The 20,420-nt window shown below is 58.6% G+C and overlaps 6 non-coding genes and 4 pseudogenes across 6 annotated transcripts; all 10 read right to left on the bottom strand.

Moving 5' to 3' along the window:
- Window positions 1-2,141: 2,141 nt before the first annotated feature.
- LOC146716292 (5S ribosomal RNA) lies at window positions 2,142-2,260 on the bottom strand. The gene has a single exon (XR_014919760.1). It is a non-coding gene; the product is annotated as a 5S ribosomal RNA (ribosomal RNA).
- A 1,214-nt stretch (window positions 2,261-3,474) lies between these two features.
- Window positions 3,475-3,593, bottom strand: LOC146716291 (5S ribosomal RNA). The gene has a single exon (XR_014919759.1). It is a non-coding gene; the product is annotated as a 5S ribosomal RNA (ribosomal RNA).
- Window positions 3,594-4,413: 820 nt separating this feature from the next.
- LOC146716290 (5S ribosomal RNA) lies at window positions 4,414-4,532 on the bottom strand (annotated as a pseudogene).
- A 699-nt stretch (window positions 4,533-5,231) lies between these two features.
- LOC146716289 (5S ribosomal RNA) lies at window positions 5,232-5,350 on the bottom strand. Its single transcript, XR_014919758.1, has one exon. It is a non-coding gene; the product is annotated as a 5S ribosomal RNA (ribosomal RNA).
- A 1,256-nt stretch (window positions 5,351-6,606) lies between these two features.
- LOC146716288 (5S ribosomal RNA) lies at window positions 6,607-6,725 on the bottom strand (annotated as a pseudogene).
- A 4,381-nt stretch (window positions 6,726-11,106) lies between these two features.
- On the bottom strand, window positions 11,107-11,225 carry LOC146716287 (5S ribosomal RNA). Its single transcript, XR_014919373.1, has one exon. It is a non-coding gene; the product is annotated as a 5S ribosomal RNA (ribosomal RNA).
- Window positions 11,226-12,481: 1,256 nt separating this feature from the next.
- LOC146716286 (5S ribosomal RNA) lies at window positions 12,482-12,600 on the bottom strand (annotated as a pseudogene).
- Window positions 12,601-16,669: 4,069 nt separating this feature from the next.
- Window positions 16,670-16,788, bottom strand: LOC146716285 (5S ribosomal RNA). Its single transcript, XR_014919756.1, has one exon. It is a non-coding gene; the product is annotated as a 5S ribosomal RNA (ribosomal RNA).
- Window positions 16,789-17,725: 937 nt separating this feature from the next.
- Window positions 17,726-17,844, bottom strand: LOC146716284 (5S ribosomal RNA). Its single transcript, XR_014919755.1, has one exon. It is a non-coding gene; the product is annotated as a 5S ribosomal RNA (ribosomal RNA).
- A 2,366-nt stretch (window positions 17,845-20,210) lies between these two features.
- On the bottom strand, window positions 20,211-20,329 carry LOC146716283 (5S ribosomal RNA; annotated as a pseudogene).
- Window positions 20,330-20,420: the final 91 nt, after the last annotated feature.

The following is a 20,420-nucleotide window of genomic DNA, read 5'->3' as shown; positions in this document are numbered from 1 at the left end:
CGAAGACAATGCTATAACCATACCTGCATGTTTGCATAATACCCTAACCCAAAGGCTCAGTTTGGCATTTATCCAACAGCACAGGCCCTGGATTGTTGAAGATGGCCTCAGGAACCAGCACAGGGCCTGGTGTGTTGTACATGGCCACAGCAAGGAGCACAGGGCCTGGTTTGGTGAAGATGGCCTCGGCCAGAAGCGCAGGGCCTGGTGTGATGTGAGTGGCCTGAGCAAGAGCCACAGGCCTTGGTGTGGTGTAAGTGGCCTCAGCCAGCAGCCACAGGCCCTGGTGTGGTGGAAGTCGCCTCAGCCAGAAGCCACAGGCACTGGTGTGGTGTAAGTGGCCTCAGCCAGCAGCCACAGGCCCTGGTGTGGTGTAGGTGGCCTCAGCCAGCAGCCACAGGCCCTGGTGTGGTGTAGGTGGCCTCAGCCAGCAGCCACAGGCCCTGGTGTGGTGTAAGTGGCCTCAGCCAGCAGCCACAGGCCCTGGTGTGGTGTAAGTGGCCTGAGCAAGAGCCACAGGCCCTGGTGTGGTGTAAGTGGCCTCAGCCAGCAGCCACAGGCCCTGGTGTGGTGTAAGTGGCCTGAGCAAGTGCCACAGGCCCTGGTGTGGTGTAAGTGGCCTCAATAGCAAATAAGGCCCTGGTGTGGTGTAAGTGGCCTGAGCAAGAACCACAGGGCCTGGTTTGGTGAAGATGGCCTCGGCCAGAAGCGCAGGGCCTGGTGTGATGTGAGTGGCCTGAGCAAGAGCCACAGGCCCTGGTGTGGTGTAAGTGGCCTCAGCCAGCAGCCACAGGCCCTGGTGTGGTGTAAGTGGCCTCAGCCAGAAGCCACAGGCACTGGTGTGGTGTAAGTGGCCTCAGCCAGCAGCAAAAGGGCCCTGGTGTGGTGTAGGTGGCCTCAGCCAGCAGCCACAGGCCCTGGTGTGGTGTAAGTGGCCTCAATAGCAACTAAGGCCCTGGTATGGTGTAAGTGGCTTCAGCCAGCAGCCACAGGCCCTGGTGTGGTGTAAGTGGCCTCAGCCAGCAGCCACAGGCCCTGGTGTGGTGTAGGTGGCCTCAGCCAGCAGCCACAGGCCCTGTTGTGGTGTAAGTGGCCTCAGCCAGCAGCCACAGGCCCTGGTGTGGTGTAAGTGGCCTCAGCCAGTGTCACAGGCCCTGGTGTGGTGTAAGTGGCCTGAGCAAGAGCCACAGACCCTGGTGTGGTATAATTGGCCTCAGCCAGCAGCCACAGGCCCTGGTGTGGTGTAAGTCGCCTCAGACAGAAGCCACAGGCACTGGTGTGGTGTAAGTGGCCTCAGCCAGCAGCCACAGGCCCTGGTGTGGTGTAAGTCGCCTCAGCCAGAAGCCACAGGCACTGGTGTGGTGTAAGTGGCCTCAGCCAGCAGCAAAAGGGCCCTGGTGTGGTGTAAGTCGCCTCAGCCAGCAGCCACAGGCCCTGGTGTGGTGTAGATGGCCTCAGCCAGCAGCCACAGGCCCTGGTGTGGTGTAAGTGGCCTCAGCCAGCAGCCACAGGCCCTGGTGTGGTCTAAGTGGCCTCAGCCAGAAACACAGGGCCTGGTGTGATATGAGTGGCCTGAGCAAGAGCCACAGGCCCTGGTGTGGTGTAAGTGGCCTGAGCAAGAGCCACAGGCCCTGGTGTGGTGTAAGTGGCCTGAGCAAGAGCCACAGGCCCTGGTGTGGTGTAGGTGGCCTCAGCCAGCAGCCACAGGCCCTGGTGTGGTGTAGGTGGCCTCAGCCAGCAGCCACAAGCCCTTGTGTGGTGTAAGTGGCCTCAGCCAGCAGCCACAGGCCCTGGTGTGGTGTAAGTGGCCTCAGCCAGTGCCACAGGCCCTGGTGTGGTGTAAGTGGCCTGAGCAAGAGCCACAGACCATGGTGTGGTGTAATTGGCCTCAATAGCAACTAAGGCCCTGGTGTGGTGTAACTGGCCTCAGCCAGAGCCACAGCCCCTGATGTGGTGTAAGTGGCCCCAGCCGGTCACTCAGGCCCTGGTGTGGTGTAGGTGGCATCAGCTAGCAGCACAAGACATTGGAAAAGAGCCAAAAGCAATGTGATTAATGTGCCATTATTAATGGGCAGCTGCTTTTGGTCTTTTAATACACCCCTTCTCTGGATCAAAAGCGGTTCAATGACATGAAAATGAAAGGCTTACAGCACCAGGTATTCCCAGGCAGTCTCCCATCCAAGTACTAACCAAGCCCAGCCCTGCTTAGCTTCCGAGATCAGACGAGGTCGGGCGTGCTCAGGGTGGTATGGCCGTAAGCTGCTGGGCCCAGCACAATGTCTCAATTTATGGATTCAAGTGATTAGGTGGCAAGTACCTGAAGTTACGAAGACGATCCTATAACCATACCTGCATGTTTGCATAATACCCTAACCCAAAGGCTCAGTTTGGCATTTATCCAACAGCACAGGCCCTGGATTGTTGAAGATGGCCTCAGGAAACAGCACAGGGCCTGGTGTGTTGTACATGGCCACAGCAAGCAGCACAGGGCCTGGTTTGGTGAAGATGGCCTCAGCCAGAAGCACAGGGCCTGGTGTGATATGAGTGGCCTGAGCAAGAGCCACAGGCCCTGGTGTGGTGTAAGTGGCCTGAGCAAGAGCCACAGGCCCTGGTGTGGTGTAAGTGGCCTGAGCAAGAGCCACAGGCCCTGGTGTGGTGTAGGTGGCCTCAGCCAGCAGCCACAAGCCCTTGTGTGGTGTAAGTGGCCTCAGCCAGCAGCCACAGGCCCTGGTGTGGTGTAAGTGGCCTCAGCCAGTGCCACAGGCCCTGGTGTGGTGTAAGTGGCCTGAGCAAGAGCCACAGACCATGGTGTGGTGTAATTGGCCTCAATAGCAACTAAGGCCCTGGTGTGGTGTAGGTGGCCTAAGCCAGCAGCCACAGGCCCTGGTGTGGTGTAAGTGGCCTCAGCCAGCAGCCACAGGCCCTGGTGTGGTGTAAGTCGCCTCAGCCAGAAGCCACAGGCACTGGTGTGGTGTAAGTGGCCTCAGCCAGCAGCAAAAGGGCCCTGGTGTGGTGTAAGTCGCCTCAGCCAGCAGCCACAGGCCCTGGTGTGGTGTAAGTGGCCTCAGCCAGCAGCCACAGGCCCTGGTGTGGTCTAAGTTGCCTCAGCCAGAAGCACAGGGCCTGGTGTGATATGAGTGGCCTGAGAAAGAGCCACAGGCCCTGGTGTGGTGTAAGTGGCCTGAGCAAGAGCCACAGGCCCTGGTGTGGTGTAAGTGGCCTGAGCAAGAGCCACAGGCCCTGGTGTGGTGTAATTGGCCTCAATAGCAACTAAGGCCCTGGTTTGGTGTATGTGGCCTCAGCCAGCAAATAAGGCCGTGGTGTGGTGTAGGTGGCATCAGCTAGCAGCACAAGACATTGGAAAACAGCCAAAAGCAATGTCGTTAATGTGCCCTCATTAATGGGCAGCTGCTTTTGGTCTTTTAATACACCCCTTCTCTGGATCAAAAGCGGTTCAATGACATGAAAATGAAAGGCTTACAGCACCAGGTATTCCCAGGCAGTCTCCCATCCAAGTACTAACCAAGCCCAGCCCTGCTTAGCTTCCGAGATCAGACGAGGTCGGGCGTGCTCAGGGTGGTATGGCCGTAAGCTGCTGGCCCCAGCACAATGTCTCAATTTATGGATTCAAGTGATTAGGTGGCAAGTACCTGAAGTTACGAAGACAATCCTATAACCATACCTGCATGTTTGCATAATACCCTAACCCAAAGGCTCAGTTTGGCATTTATCCAACAGCACAGGCCCTGGATTGTTGAAGATGGCGTCAGGAACCAGCACAGGGCCTGGTGTGTTGTACATGGCCACAGCAAGCAGCACAGGGCCTGGTTTGGTGAAGATGGCCTCGGCCAGAAGCGCAGGGCCTGGTGTGATATGAGTGGCCTGAGCAAGAGCCACAGGCCCTGGTGTGTTGTAAGTGGCCTCAGCCAGCAGCCACAGGCCCTGGTGTGGTGTAGGTGGCCTCAGCCAGCAGCCACAGGCCCTTGTGTGGTGTAATTGGCCTCAATAGCAACTAAGGCCCTGGTGTGGTGTAGGTGGCCTCAGCCAGCAGCCACAGGCCCTGGTGTGGTGTAAGTGGCCTCAGCCAGTGCCACAGGCCCTGGTGTGGTGTAAGTGGCCTGAGCAAGAGCCACAGACCCTGGTGTGGTGTAATTGGCCTCAATAGCAACTAAGGCCCTGGTGTGGTGTAGGTGGCCTCAGCCAGCAGCCACAGGCCCTGGTGTGGTGTAAGTGGCCTCAGCCAGCAGCCACAGGCCCTGGTGTGGTGTAAGTGGCATCAGCTAGCAGCACAAGACATTGGAAAACAGCCAAAAGCAATGTCGTTAATGTGCCCTCATTAATGGGCAGCTGCTTTTGGTCTTTTAATACACCCCTTCTCTGGATCAAAAGCGGTTCAATGACATGAAAATGAAAGGCTTACAGCACCAGGTATTCCCAGGCAGTCTCTCATCCATGTACTAACCAAGCCCAGCCCTGCTTAGCTTCCGAGATCAGACGAGGTCGGGCGTGCTCAGGGTGGTATGGCCGTAAGCTGCTGGCCCCAGCACAATGTCTCAATTTATGGATTCAGGTGATTAGGTGGCAAGTACCTGAAGTTACGAAGACAATCCTATAACCCTACCTTCATGTTTGCATAATACCCTAACCCAAAGGCTCAGTTTAGCATTTATCCAACAGCACAGGCCCTGGATTGTTGAAGATGGCCTCAGGAACCAGCACAGGGCCTGGTGTGTTGTACATGGCCACAGCTAGCAGCACAGGGCCTGGTTTGGTGAAGATGGCCTCGGCCAGAAGCGCAGGGCCTGGTGTGATGTGAGTGGCCTGAGCAAGAGCCACAGGCCCTGGTGTGGTGTAATTGGCCTCAATAGCAACTAAGGCCCTGGTGTGGTGTAAGTGGCCTGAGCAAGAGCCACATACCCTGGTGTGGTGTAATTGGCCTCAATAGCAACTAAGGCCCTGGTGTGGTGTAGGTGGCCTCAGCCAGCAGCCACAGGCCCTGGTGTGGTGTAAGTGGCCTCAGCCAGAGCAACAGGCCCTGATGTGGTGTAAGTGGCCCCAGCCGGTCACTCAGGCCCTGGTGTGGTGTAGGTGGCATCAGCTAGCAGCACAAGACATTGGAAAACAGCCAAAAGCAATGTCGTTAATGTGCCCTCATTAATGGGGAGCTGCTTCTGGTCTTTTAATACACCCCTTCTCTGGATCAAAAGCGGTTCAATGACATGAAAATGAAAGGCTTACAGCACCAGGTATTCCCAGGCAGTCTCCCATCCAAGTACTAACCAAGCCCAGCCCTGCTTAGCTTCCGAGATCAGACGAGGTCGGGCGTGCTCAGGGTGGTATGGCCGTAAGCTGCTGGCCCCAGCACAATGTCTCAATTTATGGATTCAAGTGATTAGGTGGCAAGTACCTGAAGTTACGAAGACAATCCTATAACCATACCTGCATGTTTGCATAATACCCTAACCAAAAGGCTCAGTTTGGCATTTATCCAACAGCACAGGCCCTGGATTGTTGAAGATGGCCTCAAGAACCAGCACAGGACCTGGTGTGTTTTACATGGCCACAGCAAGCAGCACAGGGCCTGGTTTGGTGAAGATGGCCTCAGCAAGCAGCCACAGGCCCTGGTTTGGTGTAAGTGGCCTCAGCTAGCAGCCACAGGCCCTGGTGTGGTGTGAGTGGCCTCAGCCAGCAGCCACAGGCCCTGGTGTGGTCTAAGTGGCCTCAGCCAGTGCCACAGGCCCTGGTGTGGTGTAAGTGGCCTAAGCCAGAGCCACAGGCCCTGGTGTGGTGTAAGTGGCCTCAATAGCAAATAAGGCCCTGGTGTGGTGTAAGTGGCCTGAGCAAGAACCACAGGGCCTGGTTTGGTGAAGATGGCCTCGGCCAGAAGCGCAGGGCCTGGTGTGATGTGAGTGGCCTGAGCAAGAGCCACAGGCCCTGGTGTGGTGTAACTGGCCTCATTCAGCAGCCACAGGCCCTGGTGTGGTGTAAGTGGCCTCAGCCAGGAGCCACATGCACTGGTGTGGTGTAAGTGGCCTCAGCCAGCAGCAAAAGGGCCCTGGTGTGGTGTAGGTGGCCTCAGCCAGCAGCCACAGGCCCTGGTGTGGTGTAAGTGGCATCAATAGCAACTAAGGCCCTGGTGTGGTGTAAGTGGCTTCAGCCAGCAGCCACAGGCCCTGGTGTGGTGTAAGTGGCCTCAGCCAGCAGCCACAGGCCCTGGTGTGGTGTAGGTGGCCTCAGCCAGCAGCCACAGGCCCTGGTGTGGTGTAAGTGGCCTCAATAGCAACTAAGGCCCTGGTGTGGTGTAAGTGGCTTCAGCCAGCAGCCACAGGCTCTGGTGTGGTGTAACTGGCCTCAGCCAGCAGCCACAGGCCCTGGTGTGGTGTAAGTGGCCTCAGCCAGAGCCACAGGCCCTGATGTGGTGTAAGTGGCCCCAGCCGGTCACTCAGGCCCTGGTGTGGTGTAGGTGGCATCAGCTAGCAGCACAAGACATTGGAAAACAGCCAAAAGCAGTGTCGTTAATGTGCCCTCATTAATGGGCAGCTGCTTTTGGTCTTTTAATACACCCCTTCTCTGGATCAAAAGCGGTTCAATGATATGAAAAAGAAAGGCTTACAGCACCAGGTATTCCCAGGCAGTCTCCCATCCAAGTACTAACCAAGCCCAGCCCTGCTTAGCTTCCGAGATCAGACGAGGTCGGGCGTGCTCACGGTGGTATGGCCGTAAGCTGCTGGCTCCAGCACAATGTCTCAATTTATGGATTCAAGTGATTAGGTGGCAAGTACCTGAAGTTACAAAGACAATGCTATAACCATACCTGCATGTTTGCATAATACCCTAACCCAAAGGCTCAGTTTGGCATTTATCCAACAGCACAGGCCCTGGATTGTTGAAGATGGCCTCAGGAACCAGCACAGGGCCTGGTGTGTTGTACATGGCCACAGCAAGGAGCACAGGGCCTGGTTTGGTGAAGATGGCCTCGGCCAGAAGCGCAGGGCCTGGTGTGATGTGAGTGGCCTGAGCAAGAGCCACAGGCCTTGGTGTGGTGTAAGTGGCCTCAGCCAGCAGCCACAGGCCCTGGTGTGGTGTAAGTCGCCTCAGCCAGAAGCCACAGGCACTGGTGTGGTCTAAGTGGCCTCAGCCAGCAGCCACAGGCCCTGGTGTGGTGTAGGTGGCCTCAGCCAGCAGCCACAGGCCCTGGTGTGGTGTAGGTGGCCTCAGCCAGCAGCCACAGGCCCTGGTGTGGTGTAGGTGGCCTCAGCCAGCAGCCACAGGCCCTGGTGTGGTGTAAGTGGCCTCAGCCAGCAGCCACAGGCCCTGGTGTGGTGTAAGTGGCCTGAGCAAGAGCCACAGGCCCTGGTGTGGTGTAAGTGGCCTCAGCCAGCAGCCACAGGCCCTGGTGTGGTGTAAGTGGCCTGAGCAAGTGCCACAGGCCCTGGTGTGGTGTAAGTGGCCTGAGCAAGTGCCACAGGCCCTGGTGTGGTGTAAGTGGCCTCAATAGCAAATAAGGCCCTGGTGTGGTGTAAGTGGCCTGAGCAAGAACCACAGGGCCTGGTTTGGTGAAGATGGCCTCGGCCAGAAGCGCAGGGCCTGGTGTGATGTGAGTGGCCTGAGCAAGAGCCACAGGCCCTGGTGTTTTGTAAGTGGCCTCAGCCAGCAGCCACAGGCCCTGGTGTGGTGTAAGTGGCCTCAGCCAGAAGCCACAGGCACTGGTGTGGTGTAAGTGGCCTCAGCCAGCAGCAAAAGGGCCCTGGTGTGGTGTAGGTGGCCTCAGCCAGCAGCCACAGGCCCTGGTGTGGTGTAAGTGGCCTCAATAGCAACTAAGGCCCTGGTGTGGTGTAAGTGGCTTCAGCCAGCAGCCACAGGCCCTGGTGTGGTGTAAGTGGCCTCAGCCAGCAGCCACAGGCCCTGGTGTGGTGTAGGTGGCCTCAGCCAGCAGCCACAGGCCCTGGTGTGGTGTAAGTGGCCTCAATAGCAACTAAGGCCCTGGTGTGGCGTAAGTGGCTTCAGCCAGCAGCCACAGGCTCTGGTGTGGTGTAACTGGCCTTAGCCAGCAGCCACAGGCCCTGATGTGGTGTAAGTGGCCCCAGCCGGTCACTCAGGCCCTGGTGTGGTGTAGGTGGCATCAGCCAGCAGCCACAGGCCCTGGTGTGGTGTAAGTCGCCTCAGCCAGAAGCCACAGGCACTGGTGTGGTGTAAGTGGCCTCAGCCAGCAGCAAAAGGGCCCTGGTGTGGTGTAAGTCGCCTCAGCCAGCAGCCACAGGCCCTGGTGTGGTGTAGGTGGCCTCAGCCAGCAGCCACAGGCCCTGGTGTGGTGTAAGTGGCCTCAGCCAGCAGCCACAGGCCCTGGTGTGGTGTAAGTGGCCTCAGCCAGCAGCCACAGGCCCTGGTGTGGTGTAAGTGGCCTCAGCCAGTGCCACAGGCCCTGGTGTGGTGTAAGTGGCCTGAGCAAGAGCCACAGACCCTGGTGTGGTATAATTGGCCTCAGCCAGCAGCCACAGGCCCTGGTGTGGTGTAAGTCGCCTCAGACAGAAGCCACAGGCACTGGTGTGGTGTAAGTGGCCTCAGCCAGCAGCAAAAGGGCCCTGGTGTGGTATAAGTCGCCTCAGCCAGCAGCCACAGGCCCTGGTGTGGTGTAGGTGGCCTCAGCCAGCAGCCACAGGCCCTGGTGTGGTGTAAGTAGCCTCAGCCAGCAGCCACAGGCCCTGGTGTGGTGTAAGTGGCCTCAGCCAGCAGCCACAGGCCCTGGTGTGGTGTAAGTGGCCTCAGCCAGCAGCCACAGGCCCTGGTGTGGTGTAAGTCGCCTCAGCCAGAAGCCACAGGCACTGGTGTGGTCTAAGTGGCCTCAGCCAGCAGCCACAGGCCCTGGTGTGGTGTAGGTGGCCTCAGCCAGCAGCCACAGGCCCTGGTGTGGTGTAGGTGGCCTCAGCCAGCAGCCACAGGCCCTGGTGTGGTGTAAGTGGCCTCAGCCAGCAGCCACAGGCCCTGGTGTGGTGTAAGTGGCCTGAGCAAGAGCCACAGGCCCTGGTGTGGTGTAAGTGGCCTCAGCCAGCAGCCACAGGCCCTGGTGTGGTGTAAGTGGCCTGAGCAAGTGCCACAGGCCCTGGTGTGGTGTAAGTGGCCTGAGCAAGTGCCACAGGCCCTGGTGTGGTGTAAGTGGCCTCAATAGCAAATAAGGCCCTGGTGTGGTGTAAGTGGCCTGAGCAAGAACCACAGGGCCTGGTTTGGTGAAGATGGCCTCGGCCAGAAGCGCAGGGCCTGGTGTGATGTGAGTGGCCTGAGCAAGAGCCACAGGCCCTGGTGTTTTGTAAGTGGCCTCAGCCAGCAGCCACAGGCCCTGGTGTGGTGTAAGTGGCCTCAGCCAGAAGCCACAGGCACTGGTGTGGTGTAAGTGGCCTCAGCCAGCAGCAAAAGGGCCCTGGTGTGGTGTAGGTGGCCTCAGCCAGCAGCCACAGGCCCTGGTGTGGTGTAAGTGGCCTCAATAGCAACTAAGGCCCTGGTGTGGTGTAAGTGGCTTCAGCCAGCAGCCACAGGCCCTGGTGTGGTGTAAGTGGCCTCAGCCAGCAGCCACAGGCCCTGGTGTGGTGTAGGTGGCCTCAGCCAGCAGCCACAGGCCCTGGTGTGGTGTAAGTGGCCTCAATAGCAACTAAGGCCCTGGTGTGGTGTAAGTGGCTTCAGCCAGCAGCCACAGGCTCTGGTGTGGTGTAACTGGCCTCAGCCAGCAGCCACAGGCCCTGATGTGGTGTAAGTGGCCCCCGCCGGTCACTCAGGCCCTGGTGTGGTGTAGGTGGCATCAGCCAGCAGCCACAGGCCCTGGTGTGGTGTAAGTCGCCTCAGCCAGAAGCCACAGGCACTGGTGTGGTGTAAGTGGCCTCAGCCAGCAGCAAAAGGGCCCTGGTGTGGTGTAAGTCGCCTCAGCCAGCAGCCACAGGCCCTGGTGTGGTGTAGGTGGCCTCAGCCAGCAGCCACAGGCCCTGGTGTGGTGTAAGTGGCCTCAGCCAGCAGCCACAGGCCCTGGTGTGGTGTAAGTGGCCTCAGCCAGCAGCCACAGGCCCTGGTGTGATGTAAGTGGCCTCAGCCAGTGCCACAGGCCCTGGTGTGGTGTAAGTGGCCTGAGCAAGAGCCACAGACCCTGGTGTGGTATAATTGGCCTCAGCCAGCAGCCACAGGCCCTGGTGTGGTGTAAGTGGCCTCAGCCAGTGCCACAGGCCCTGGTGTGGTGTAAGTGGCCTGAGCAAGAGCCACAGGCCCTGGTGTGGTGTAAGTGGCCTGAGCAAGAGCCACAGACCCTGGTGTGGTGTAATTGGCCTCAATAGCAACTAATGCCCTGGTGTGGTGTAGGTGGCCTCAGCCAGCAGCCACAGGCCCTGGTGTGGTGTAAGTGGCCTGAGCAAGAGCCACAGGCCCTGGTGTGGTGTAAGTGGCCTGAGCAAGAGCCACAGACCCTGGTGTGGTGTAATTGGCCTCAATAGCAACTAATGCCCTGGTGTGGTGTAGGTGGCCTCAGCCAGCAGCCACAGGCCCTGGTGTGGTGAAAGTGGCCTCAGCCAGAGCCACAGGCCCTGGTGTGGTGAAAGTGGCCTCAGCCAGAGCCACAGGCCCTGATGTGGTGTAAGTGGCCTCAGCCAGCAGCCACAGGCCCTGGTGTGGTGTAAGTGGCCTCAGCCAGTGCCACAGGCCCTGGTGTGGTGTAAGTGGCCTGAGCAAGAGCCACAGACCATGGTGTGGTGTAATTGGCCTCAATAGCAACTAAGGCCCTGGTGTGGTGTAAGTGGCCTGAGCAAGAGCCACATACCCTGGTGTGGTGTAATTGGCCTCAATAGCAACTAAGGCCCTGGTGTGGTGTAGGTGGCCTCAGCCAGCAGCCACAGGCCCTGGTGTGGTGTAAGTGGCCTCAGCCAGAGCAACAGGCCCTGATGTGGTGTAAGTGGCCCCAGCCGGTCACTCAGGCCCTGGTGTGGTGTAGGTGGCATCAGCTAGCAGCACAAGACATTGGAAAACAGCCAAAAGCAATGTCGTTAATGTGCCCTCATTAATGGGGAGCTGCTTCTGGTCTTTTAATACACCCCTTCTCTGGATCAAAAGCGGTTCAATGACATGAAAATGAAAGGCTTACAGCACCAGGTATTCCCAGGCAGTCTCCCATCCAAGTACTAACCAAGCCCAGCCCTGCTTAGCTTCCGAGATCAGACGAGGTCGAGCGTGCTCAGGGTGGTATGGCCGTAAGCTGCTGGCCCCAGCACAATGTCTCAATTTATGGATTCAAGTGATTAGGTGGCAAGTACCTGAAGTTACGAAGACAATCCTATAACCATACCTGCATGTTTGCATAATACCCTAACCAAAAGGCTCAGTTTGGCATTTATCCAACAGCACAGGCCCTGGATTGTTGAAGATGGCCTCAAGAACCAGCACAGGACCTGGTGTGTTTTACATGGCCACAGCAAGCAGCACAGGGCCTGGTTTGGTGAAGATGGCCTCAGCAAGCAGCCACAGGCCCTGGTTTGGTGTAAGTGGCCTCAGCTAGCAGCCACAGGCCCTGGTGTGGTGTGAGTGGCCTCAGCCAGCAGCCACAGGCCCTGGTGTGGTCTAAGTGGCCTCAGCCAGTGCCACAGGCCCTGGTGTGGTGTAAGTGGCCTAAGCCAGAGCCACAGGCCCTGGTGTGGTGTAAGTGGCCTCAATAGCAAATAAGGCCCTGGTGTGGTGTAAGTGGCCTGAGCAAGAACCACAGGGCCTGGTTTGGTGAAGATGGCCTCGGCCAGAAGCGCAGGGCCTGGTGTGATGTGAGTGGCCTGAGCAAGAGCCACAGGCCCTGGTGTGGTGTAACTGGCCTCATTCAGCAGCCACAGGCCCTGGTGTGGTGTAAGTGGCCTCAGCCAGGAGCCACATGCACTGGTGTGGTGTAAGTGGCCTCAGCCAGCAGCAAAAGGGCCCTGGTGTGGTGTAGGTGGCCTCAGCCAGCAGCCACAGGCCCTGGTGTGGTGTAAGTGGCATCAATAGCAACTAAGGCCCTGGTGTGGTGTAAGTGGCTTCAGCCAGCAGCCACAGGCCCTGGTGTGGTGTAAGTGGCCTCAGCCAGCAGCCACAGGCCCTGGTGTGGTGTAGGTGGCCTCAGCCAGCAGCCACAGGCCCTGGTGTGGTGTAAGTGGCCTCAATAGCAACTAAGGCCCTGGTGTGGTGTAAGTGGCTTCAGCCAGCAGCCACAGGCTCTGGTGTGGTGTAACTGGCCTCAGCCAGCAGCCACAGGCCCTGGTGTGGTGTAAGTGGCCTCAGCCAGAGCCACAGGCCCTGATGTGGTGTAAGTGGCCCCAGCCGGTCACTCAGGCCCTGGTGTGGTGTAGGTGGCATCAGCTAGCAGCACAAGACATTGGAAAACAGCCAAAAGCAGTGTCGTTAATGTGCCCTCATTAATGGGCAGCTGCTTTTGGTCTTTTAATACACCCCTTCTCTGGATCAAAAGCGGTTCAATGATATGAAAAAGAAAGGCTTACAGCACCAGGTATTCCCAGGCAGTCTCCCATCCAAGTACTAAGCAAGCCCAGCCCTGCTTAGCTTCCGAGATCAGACGAGGTCGGGCGTGCTCACGGTGGTATGGCCGTAAGCTGCTGGCTCCAGCACAATGTCTCAATTTATGGATTCAAGTGATTAGGTGGCAAGTACCTGAAGTTACGAAGACAATGCTATAACCATACCTGCATGTTTGCATAATACCCTAACCCAAAGGCTCAGTTTGGCATTTATCCAACAGCACAGGCCCTGGATTGTTGAAGATGGCCTCAGGAACCAGCACAGGGCCTGGTGTGTTGTACATGGCCACAGCAAGGAGCACAGGGCCTGGTTTGGTGAAGATGGCCTCGGCCAGAAGCGCAGGGCCTGGTGTGATGTGAGTGGCCTGAGCAAGAGCCACAGGCCTTGGTGTGGTGTAAGTGGCCTCAGCCAGCAGCCACAGGCCCTGGTGTGGTGTAAGTCGCCTCAGCCAGAAGCCACAGGCACTGGTGTGGTCTAAGTGGCCTCAGCCAGCAGCCACAGGCCCTGGTGTGGTGTAGGTGGCCTCAGCCAGCAGCCACAGGCCCTGGTGTGGTGTAGGTGGCCTCAGCCAGCAGCCACAGGCCCTGGTGTGGTGTAGGTGGCCTCAGCCAGCAGCCACAGGCCCTGGTGTGGTGTAAGTGGCCTCAGCCAGCAGCCACAGGCCCTGGTGTGGTGTAAGTGGCCTGAGCAAGAGCCACAGGCCCTGGTGTGGTGTAAGTGGCCTCAGCCAGCAGCCACAGGCCCTGGTGTGGTGTAAGTGGCCTGAGCAAGTGCCACAGGCCCTGGTGTGGTGTAAGTGGCCTGAGCAAGTGCCACAGGCCCTGGTGTGGTGTAAGTGGCCTCAATAGCAAATAAGGCCCTGGTGTGGTGTAAGTGGCCTGAGCAAGAACCACAGGGCCTGGTTTGGTGAAGATGGCCTCGGCCAGAAGCGCAGGGCCTGGTGTGATGTGAGTGGCCTGAGCAAGAGCCACAGGCCCTGGTGTTTTGTAAGTGGCCTCAGCCAGCAGCCACAGGCCCTGGTGTGGTGTAAGTGGCCTCAGCCAGAAGCCACAGGCACTGGTGTGGTGTAAGTGGCCTCAGCCAGCAGCAAAAGGGCCCTGGTGTGGTGTAGGTGGCCTCAGCCAGCAGCCACAGGCCCTGGTGTGGTGTAAGTGGCCTCAATAGCAACTAAGGCCCTGGTGTGGTGTAAGTGGCTTCAGCCAGCAGCCACAGGCCCTGGTGTGGTGTAAGTGGCCTCAGCCAGCAGCCACAGGCCCTGGTGTGGTGTAGGTGGCCTCAGCCAGCAGCCACAGGCCCTGGTGTGGTGTAAGTGGCCTCAATAGCAACTAAGGCCCTGGTGTGGCGTAAGTGGCTTCAGCCAGCAGCCACAGGCTCTGGTGTGGTGTAACTGGCCTTAGCCAGCAGCCACAGGCCCTGATGTGGTGTAAGTGGCCCCAGCCGGTCACTCAGGCCCTGGTGTGGTGTAGGTGGCATCAGCCAGCAGCCACAGGCCCTGGTGTGGTGTAAGTCGCCTCAGCCAGAAGCCACAGGCACTGGTGTGGTGTAAGTGGCCTCAGCCAGCAGCAAAAGGGCCCTGGTGTGGTGTAAGTCGCCTCAGCCAGCAGCCACAGGCCCTGGTGTGGTGTAGGTGGCCTCAGCCAGCAGCCACAGGCCCTGGTGTGGTGTAAGTGGCCTCAGCCAGCAGCCACAGGCCCTGGTGTGGTGTAAGTGGCCTCAGCCAGCAGCCACAGGCCCTGGTGTGGTGTAAGTGGCCTCAGCCAGTGCCACAGGCCCTGGTGTGGTGTAAGTGGCCTGAGCAAGAGCCACAGACCCTGGTGTGGTATAATTGGCCTCAGCCAGCAGCCACAGGCCCTGGTGTGGTGTAAGTCGCCTCAGACAGAAGCCACAGGCACTGGTGTGGTGTAAGTGGCCTCAGCCAGCAGCAAAAGGGCCCTGGTGTGGTATAAGTCGCCTCAGCCAGCAGCCACAGGCCCTGGTGTGGTGTAGGTGGCCTCAGCCACTAGCCACAGGCCCTGGTGTGGTGTAAGTAGCCTCAGCCAGCAGCCACAGGCCCTGGTGTGGTGTAAGTGGCCTCAGCCAGCAGCCACAGGCCCTGGTGTGGTGTAAGTGGCCTCAGCCAGCAGCCACAGGCCCTGGTGTGGTGTAAGTCGCCTCAGCCAGAAGCCACAGGCACTGGTGTGGTCTAAGTGGCCTCAGCCAGCAGCCACAGGCCCTGGTGTGGTGTAGGTGGCCTCAGCCAGCAGCCACAGGCCCTGGTGTGGTGTAGGTGGCCTCAGCCAGCAGCCACAGGCCCTGGTGTGGTGTAAGTGGCCTCAGCCAGCAGCCACAGGCCCTGGTGTGGTGTAAGTGGCCTGAGCAAGAGCCACAGGCCCTGGTGTGGTGTAAGTGGCCTCAGCCAGCAGCCACAGGCACTGGTGTGGTGTAAGTGGCCTGAGCAAGTGCCACAGGCCCTGGTGTGGTGTAAGTGGCCTGAGCAAGTGCCACAGGCCCTGGTGTGGTGTAAGTGGCCTCAATAGCAAATAAGGCCCTGGTGTGGTGTAAGTGGCCTGAGCAAGAACCACAGGGCCTGGTTTGGTGAAGATGGCCTCGGCCAGAAGCGCAGGGCCTGGTGTGATGTGAGTGGCCTGAGCAAGAGCCACAGGCCCTGGTGTTTTGTAAGTGGCCTCAGCCAGCAGCCACAGGCCCTGGTGTGGTGTAAGTGGCCTCAGCCAGAAGCCACAGGCACTGGTGTGGTGTAAGTGGCCTCAGCCAGCAGCAAAAGGGCCCTGGTGTGGTGTAGGTGGCCTCAGCCAGCAGCCACAGGCCCTGGTGTGGTGTAAGTGGCCTCAATAGCAACTAAGGCCCTGGTGTGGTGTAAGTGGCTTCAGCCAGCAGCCACAGGCCCTGGTGTGGTGTAAGTGGCCTCAGCCAGCAGCCACAGGCCCTGGTGTGGTGTAGGTGGCCTCAGCCAGCAGCCACAGGCCCTGGTGTGGTGTAAGTGGCCTCAATAGCAACTAAGGCCCTGGTGTGGTGTAAGTGGCTTCAGCCAGCAGCCACAGGCTCTGGTGTGGTGTAACTGGCCTCAGCCAGCAGCCACAGGCCCTGATGTGGTGTAAGTGGCCCCAGCCGGTCACTCAGGCCCTGGTGTGGTGTAGGTGGCATCAGCCAGCAGCCACAGGCCCTGGTGTGGTGTAAGTCGCCTCAGCCAGAAGCCACAGGCACTGGTGTGGTGTAAGTGGCCTCAGCCAGCAGCAAAAGGGCCCTGGTGTGGTGTAAGTCGCCTCAGCCAGCAGCCACAGGCCCTGGTGTGGTGTAGGTGGCCTCAGCCAGCAGCCACAGGCCCTGGTGTGGTGTAAGTGGCCTCAGCCAGCAGCCACAGGCCCTGGTGTGGTGTAAGTGGCCTCAGCCAGCAGCCACAGGCCCTGGTGTGGTGTAAGTGGCCACAGCCAGTGCCACAGGCCCTGGTGTGGTGTAAGTGGCCTGAGCAAGAGCCACAGACCCTGGTGTGGTATAATTGGCCTCAGCCAGCAGCCACAGGCCCTGGTGTGGTGTAAGTGGCCTCAGCCAGTGCCACAGGCCCTGGTGTGGTGTAAGTGGCCTGAGCAAGAGCCACAGGCCCTGGTGTGGTGTAAGTGGCCTGAGCAAGAGCCACAGACCCTGGTGTGGTGTAATTGGCCTCAATAGCAACTAATGCCCTGGTGTGGTGTAGGTGGCCTCAGCCAGCAGCCACAGGCCCTGGTGTGGTGTAAGTGGCCTGAGCAAGAGCCACAGGCCCTGGTGTGGTGTAAGTGGCCTGAGCAAGAGCCACAGACCCTGGTGTGGTGTAATTGGCCTCAATAGCAACTAATGCCCTGGTGTGGTGTAGGTGGCCTCAGCCAGCAGCCACAGGCCCTGGTGTGGTGAAAGTGGCCTCAGCCAGAGCCACAGGCCCTGGTGTGGTGAAAGTGGCCTCAGCCAGAGCCACAGGCCCTGATGTGGTGTAAGTGGCCCCAGCCGGTCACTCAGGCCCTTGTGTGGTGTAGGTTGCATCAGCTAGCAGCACAAGACATTGGAAAAGAGCCAAAAGCAGTGTCGTTAATGTGCCCTCATTAATGGGCAGCTGCTTTTGGTCTTTTAATACACCCCTTCTCTGGATGAAAAGCGGTTCAATGACATGAAAATCAAAGGCTTACAGCACCAGGTATTCCCAGGCAGTCTCCCATCCAAGTACTAACCAAGCCCAGCCCTGCTTAGCTTCCGAGATCAGACGAGGTCGGGCGTGCTCAGGGTGGTATGGCCGTAAGCTGTTGGCTCCAGCACAATGTCTCAATTTATGGATTCAAGTGATTAGGTGGCAAGTACCTGAAGTTACGAAGACAATGCTATAACCATACCTGCATGTTTGCATAATACCCTAACCCAAAGGCTCAGTTTGGCATTTATCCAACAGCACAGGCCCTGGATTGTTGAAGATGGCCTCAGGAACCAGCACAGGGCCTGGTGTGTTGTACATGGCCACAGCAAGGAGCACAGGGCCTGGTTTGGTGAAGATGGCCTCGGCCAGAAGCGCAGGGCCTGGTGTGATGTGAGTGGCCTGAGCAAGAGCCACAGGCCTTGGTGTGGTGTAAGTGGCCTCAGCCAGCAGCCACAGGCCCTGGTGTGGTGTAAGTCGCCTCAGCCAGAAGCCACAGGCACTGGTGTGGTGTAAGTGGCCTCAGCCAGCAGCCACAGGCCCTGGTGTGGTGTAGGTGGCCTCAGCCAGCAGCCACAGGCCCTGGTGTGGTGTAATTGGCCTCAATAGCAACTAAGGCCCTGGTGTGGTGTAGGTGGCCTAAGCCAGCAGCCACAGGCCCTGGTGTGGTGTAAGTGGCCTCAGCCAGTGCCACAGGCCCTGGTGTGGTGTAAGTGGCCTGAGCAAGAGCCACAGACCCTGGTGTGGTGTAATTGGCCTCAATAGCAACTAAGGCCCTGGTGTGGTGTAGGTGGCCTCAGCCAGCAGCCACAGGCCCTGGTGTGGTGTAAGTGGCCTCAATAGCAACTAAGGCCCTGGTTTGGTGTATGTGGCCTCAGCCAGCAAATAAGGCCGTGGTGTGGTGTAGGTGGCATCAGCTAGCAGCACAAGACATTGGAAAACAGCCAAAAGCAATGTCGTTAATGTGCCCTCATTAATGGGCAGCTGCTTTTGGTCTTTTAATACACACCTTCTCTGGATCAAAAGCGGTTCAATGACATGAAAATGAAAGGCTTACAGCACCAGGTATTCCCAGGCAGTCTCCCATCCAAGTACTAACCAAGCCCAGCCCTGCTTAGCTTCCGAGATCAGACGAGGTCGGGCGTGCTCAGGGTGGTATGGCCGTAAGCTGCTGGCCCCAGCACAATGTCTCAATTTATGGATTCAAGTGATTAGGTGGCAAGTACCTGAAGTTACGAAGACAATCCTATAACCATACCTGCATGTTTGCATAATACCCTAACCCAAAGGCTCAGTTTGGCATTTATCCAACAGCACAGGCCCTGGATTGTTGAAGATGGCGTCAGGAACCAGCACAGGACCTGGTGTGTTGTACATGGCCACAGCAAGCAGCACAGGGCCTGGTTTGGTGAAGATGGCCTCGGCCAGAAGCACAGGGCCTGGTGTGATATGAGTGGCCTGAGCAAGAGCCACAGGCCCTGGTGTGTTGTAAGTGGCCTCAGCCAGCAGCCACAGGCCCTGGTGTGGTGTAGGTGGCCTCAGCCAGCAGCCACAGGCCCTTGTGTGGTGTAATTGGCCTCAATAGCAACTAAGGCCCTGGTGTGGTGTAGGTGGCCTCAGCCAGCAGCCACAGGCCCTGGTGTGGTGTAAGTGGCCTGAGCAAGAGCCACAGACCCTGGTGTGGTGTAATTGGCCTCAATAGCAACTAAGGCCCTGGTGTGGTGTAGGTGGCCTCAGCCAGCAGCCACAGGCCCTGGTGTGGTGTAAGTGGCCTCAGCCAGCAGCCACAGGCCCTGGTGTGGTGTAAGTCGCCTCAGCCAGAAGCCACAGGCACTGGTGTGGTGTAAGTGGCCTCAGCCAGCAGCAAAAGGGCCCTGGTGTGGTGTAAGTGGCCTCAGCCAGCAGCCACAGGCCCTGGTGTGGTGTAGGTGGCCTCAGCCACCAGCCACAGGCCCTGGTGTGGTGTAAGTGGCCTCAGCCAGCAGCCACAGGCCCTGGTGTGGTGTAAGTGGCCTCAGCCAGCAGCCACAGGCCCTGGTGTGGTGTAAGTGGCCTCAGCCAGTGCCACAGGCCCTGGTGTGGTGTAAGTGGCCTGAGCAAGAGCCACAGACCCTGGTGTGGTGTAATTGGCCTCAGCCAGCAGCCACAGGCCCTGGTGTGGTGTAAGTCGCCTCAGACAGAAGCCACAGGCACTGGTGTGGTGTAAGTGGCCTCAGCCAGCAGCAAAAGGGCCCTGGTGTGGTATAAGTCGCCTCAGCCAGCAGCCACAGGCCCTGGTGTGGTGTAGGTGGCCTCAGCCACCAGCCACAGGCCCTGGTGTGGTGTAAGTGGCCTCAGCCAGCAGCCACAGGCCCTGGTGTGGTGTAGGTGGCCTCAGCCAGCAGCCACAGGCCCTTGTGTGGTGTAATTGGCCTCAATAGCAACTAAGGCCCTGGTGTGGTGTAGGTGGCCTCAGCCAGCAGCCACAGGCCCTGGTGTGGTGTAAGTGGCCTGAGCAAGAGCCACAGACCCTGGTGTGGTGTAATTGGCCTCAATAGCAACTAAGGCCCTGGTGTGGTGTAGGTGGCCTCAGCCAGCAGCCACAGGCCCTGGTGTGGTGTAAGTGGCCTCAGCCAGCAGCCACAGGCCCTGGTGTGGTGTAAGTCGCCTCAGCCAGAAGCCACAGGCACTGGTGTGGTGTAAGTGGCCTCAGCCAGCAGCAAAAGGGCCCTGGTGTGGTGTAAGTGGCCTCAGCCAGCAGCCACAGGCCCTGGTGTGGTGTAGGTGGCCTCAGCCACCAGCCACAGGCCCTGGTGTGGTGTAAGTGGCCTCAGCCAGCAGCCACAGGCCCTGGTGTGGTGTAAGTGGCCTCAGCCAGCAGCCACAGGCCCTGGTGTGGTGTAAGTGGCCTCAGCCAGTGCCACAGGCCCTGGTGTGGTGTAAGTGGCCTGAGCAAGAGCCACAGACCCTGGTGTGGTGTAATTGGCCTCAGCCAGCAGCCACAGGCCCTGGTGTGGTGTAAGTCGCCTCAGACAGAAGCCACAGGCACTGGTGTGGTGTAAGTGGCCTGAGCAAGAGCCACAGACCCTGGTGTGGTGTAATTGGCCTCAATAGCAACTAATGCCCTGGTGTGGTGTAGGTGGCCTCAGCCAGCAGCCACAGGCCCTGGTGTGGTGTAAGTGGCCTGAGCAAGAGCCACAGGCCCTGGTGTGGTGTAAGTGGCCTGAGCAAGAGCCACAGACCCTGGTGTGGTGTAATTGGCCTCAATAGCAACTAATGCCCTGGTGTGGTGTAGGTGGCCTCAGCCAGCAGCCACAGGCCCTGGTGTGGTGAAAGTGGCCTCAGCCAGAGCCACAGGCCCTGATGTGGTGTAAGTGGCCCCAGCCGGTCACTCAGGCCCTTGTGTGGTGTAGGTTGCATCAGCTAGCAGCACAAGACATTGGAAAAGAGCCAAAAGCAGTGTCGTTAATGTGCCCTCATTAATGGGCAGCTGGTTTTGGTCTTTTAATACACCCCTTCTCTGGATCAAAAGCGGTTCAATGACATGAAAATCAAAGGCTTACAGCACCAGGTATTCCCAGGCAGTCTCCCATCCAAGTACTAACCAAGCCCAGCTCTGCTTAGCTTCCGAGATCAGACGAGGTCGGGCGTGCTCAGGGTGATATGGCCGTAAGCTGCTGGCTCCAGCACAATGTCTCAATTTATGGATTCAAGTGATTAGGTGGCAAGTACCTGAAGTTACGAAGACAATGCTATAACCATACCT

Source organism: Copadichromis virginalis, linkage group LG3 (genome assembly GCF_057382275.1).
Source record: "Copadichromis virginalis isolate Kocher_CV1m ecotype Utaka linkage group LG3, C_Virginalis_male_GT1.1, whole genome shotgun sequence".
NCBI lineage: Eukaryota > Metazoa > Chordata > Actinopteri > Cichliformes > Cichlidae > Copadichromis > Copadichromis virginalis.
The sequence above is the reverse complement of the archived record's forward strand: the minus strand, read 5'-3'. Positions and strand labels throughout refer to the sequence as shown.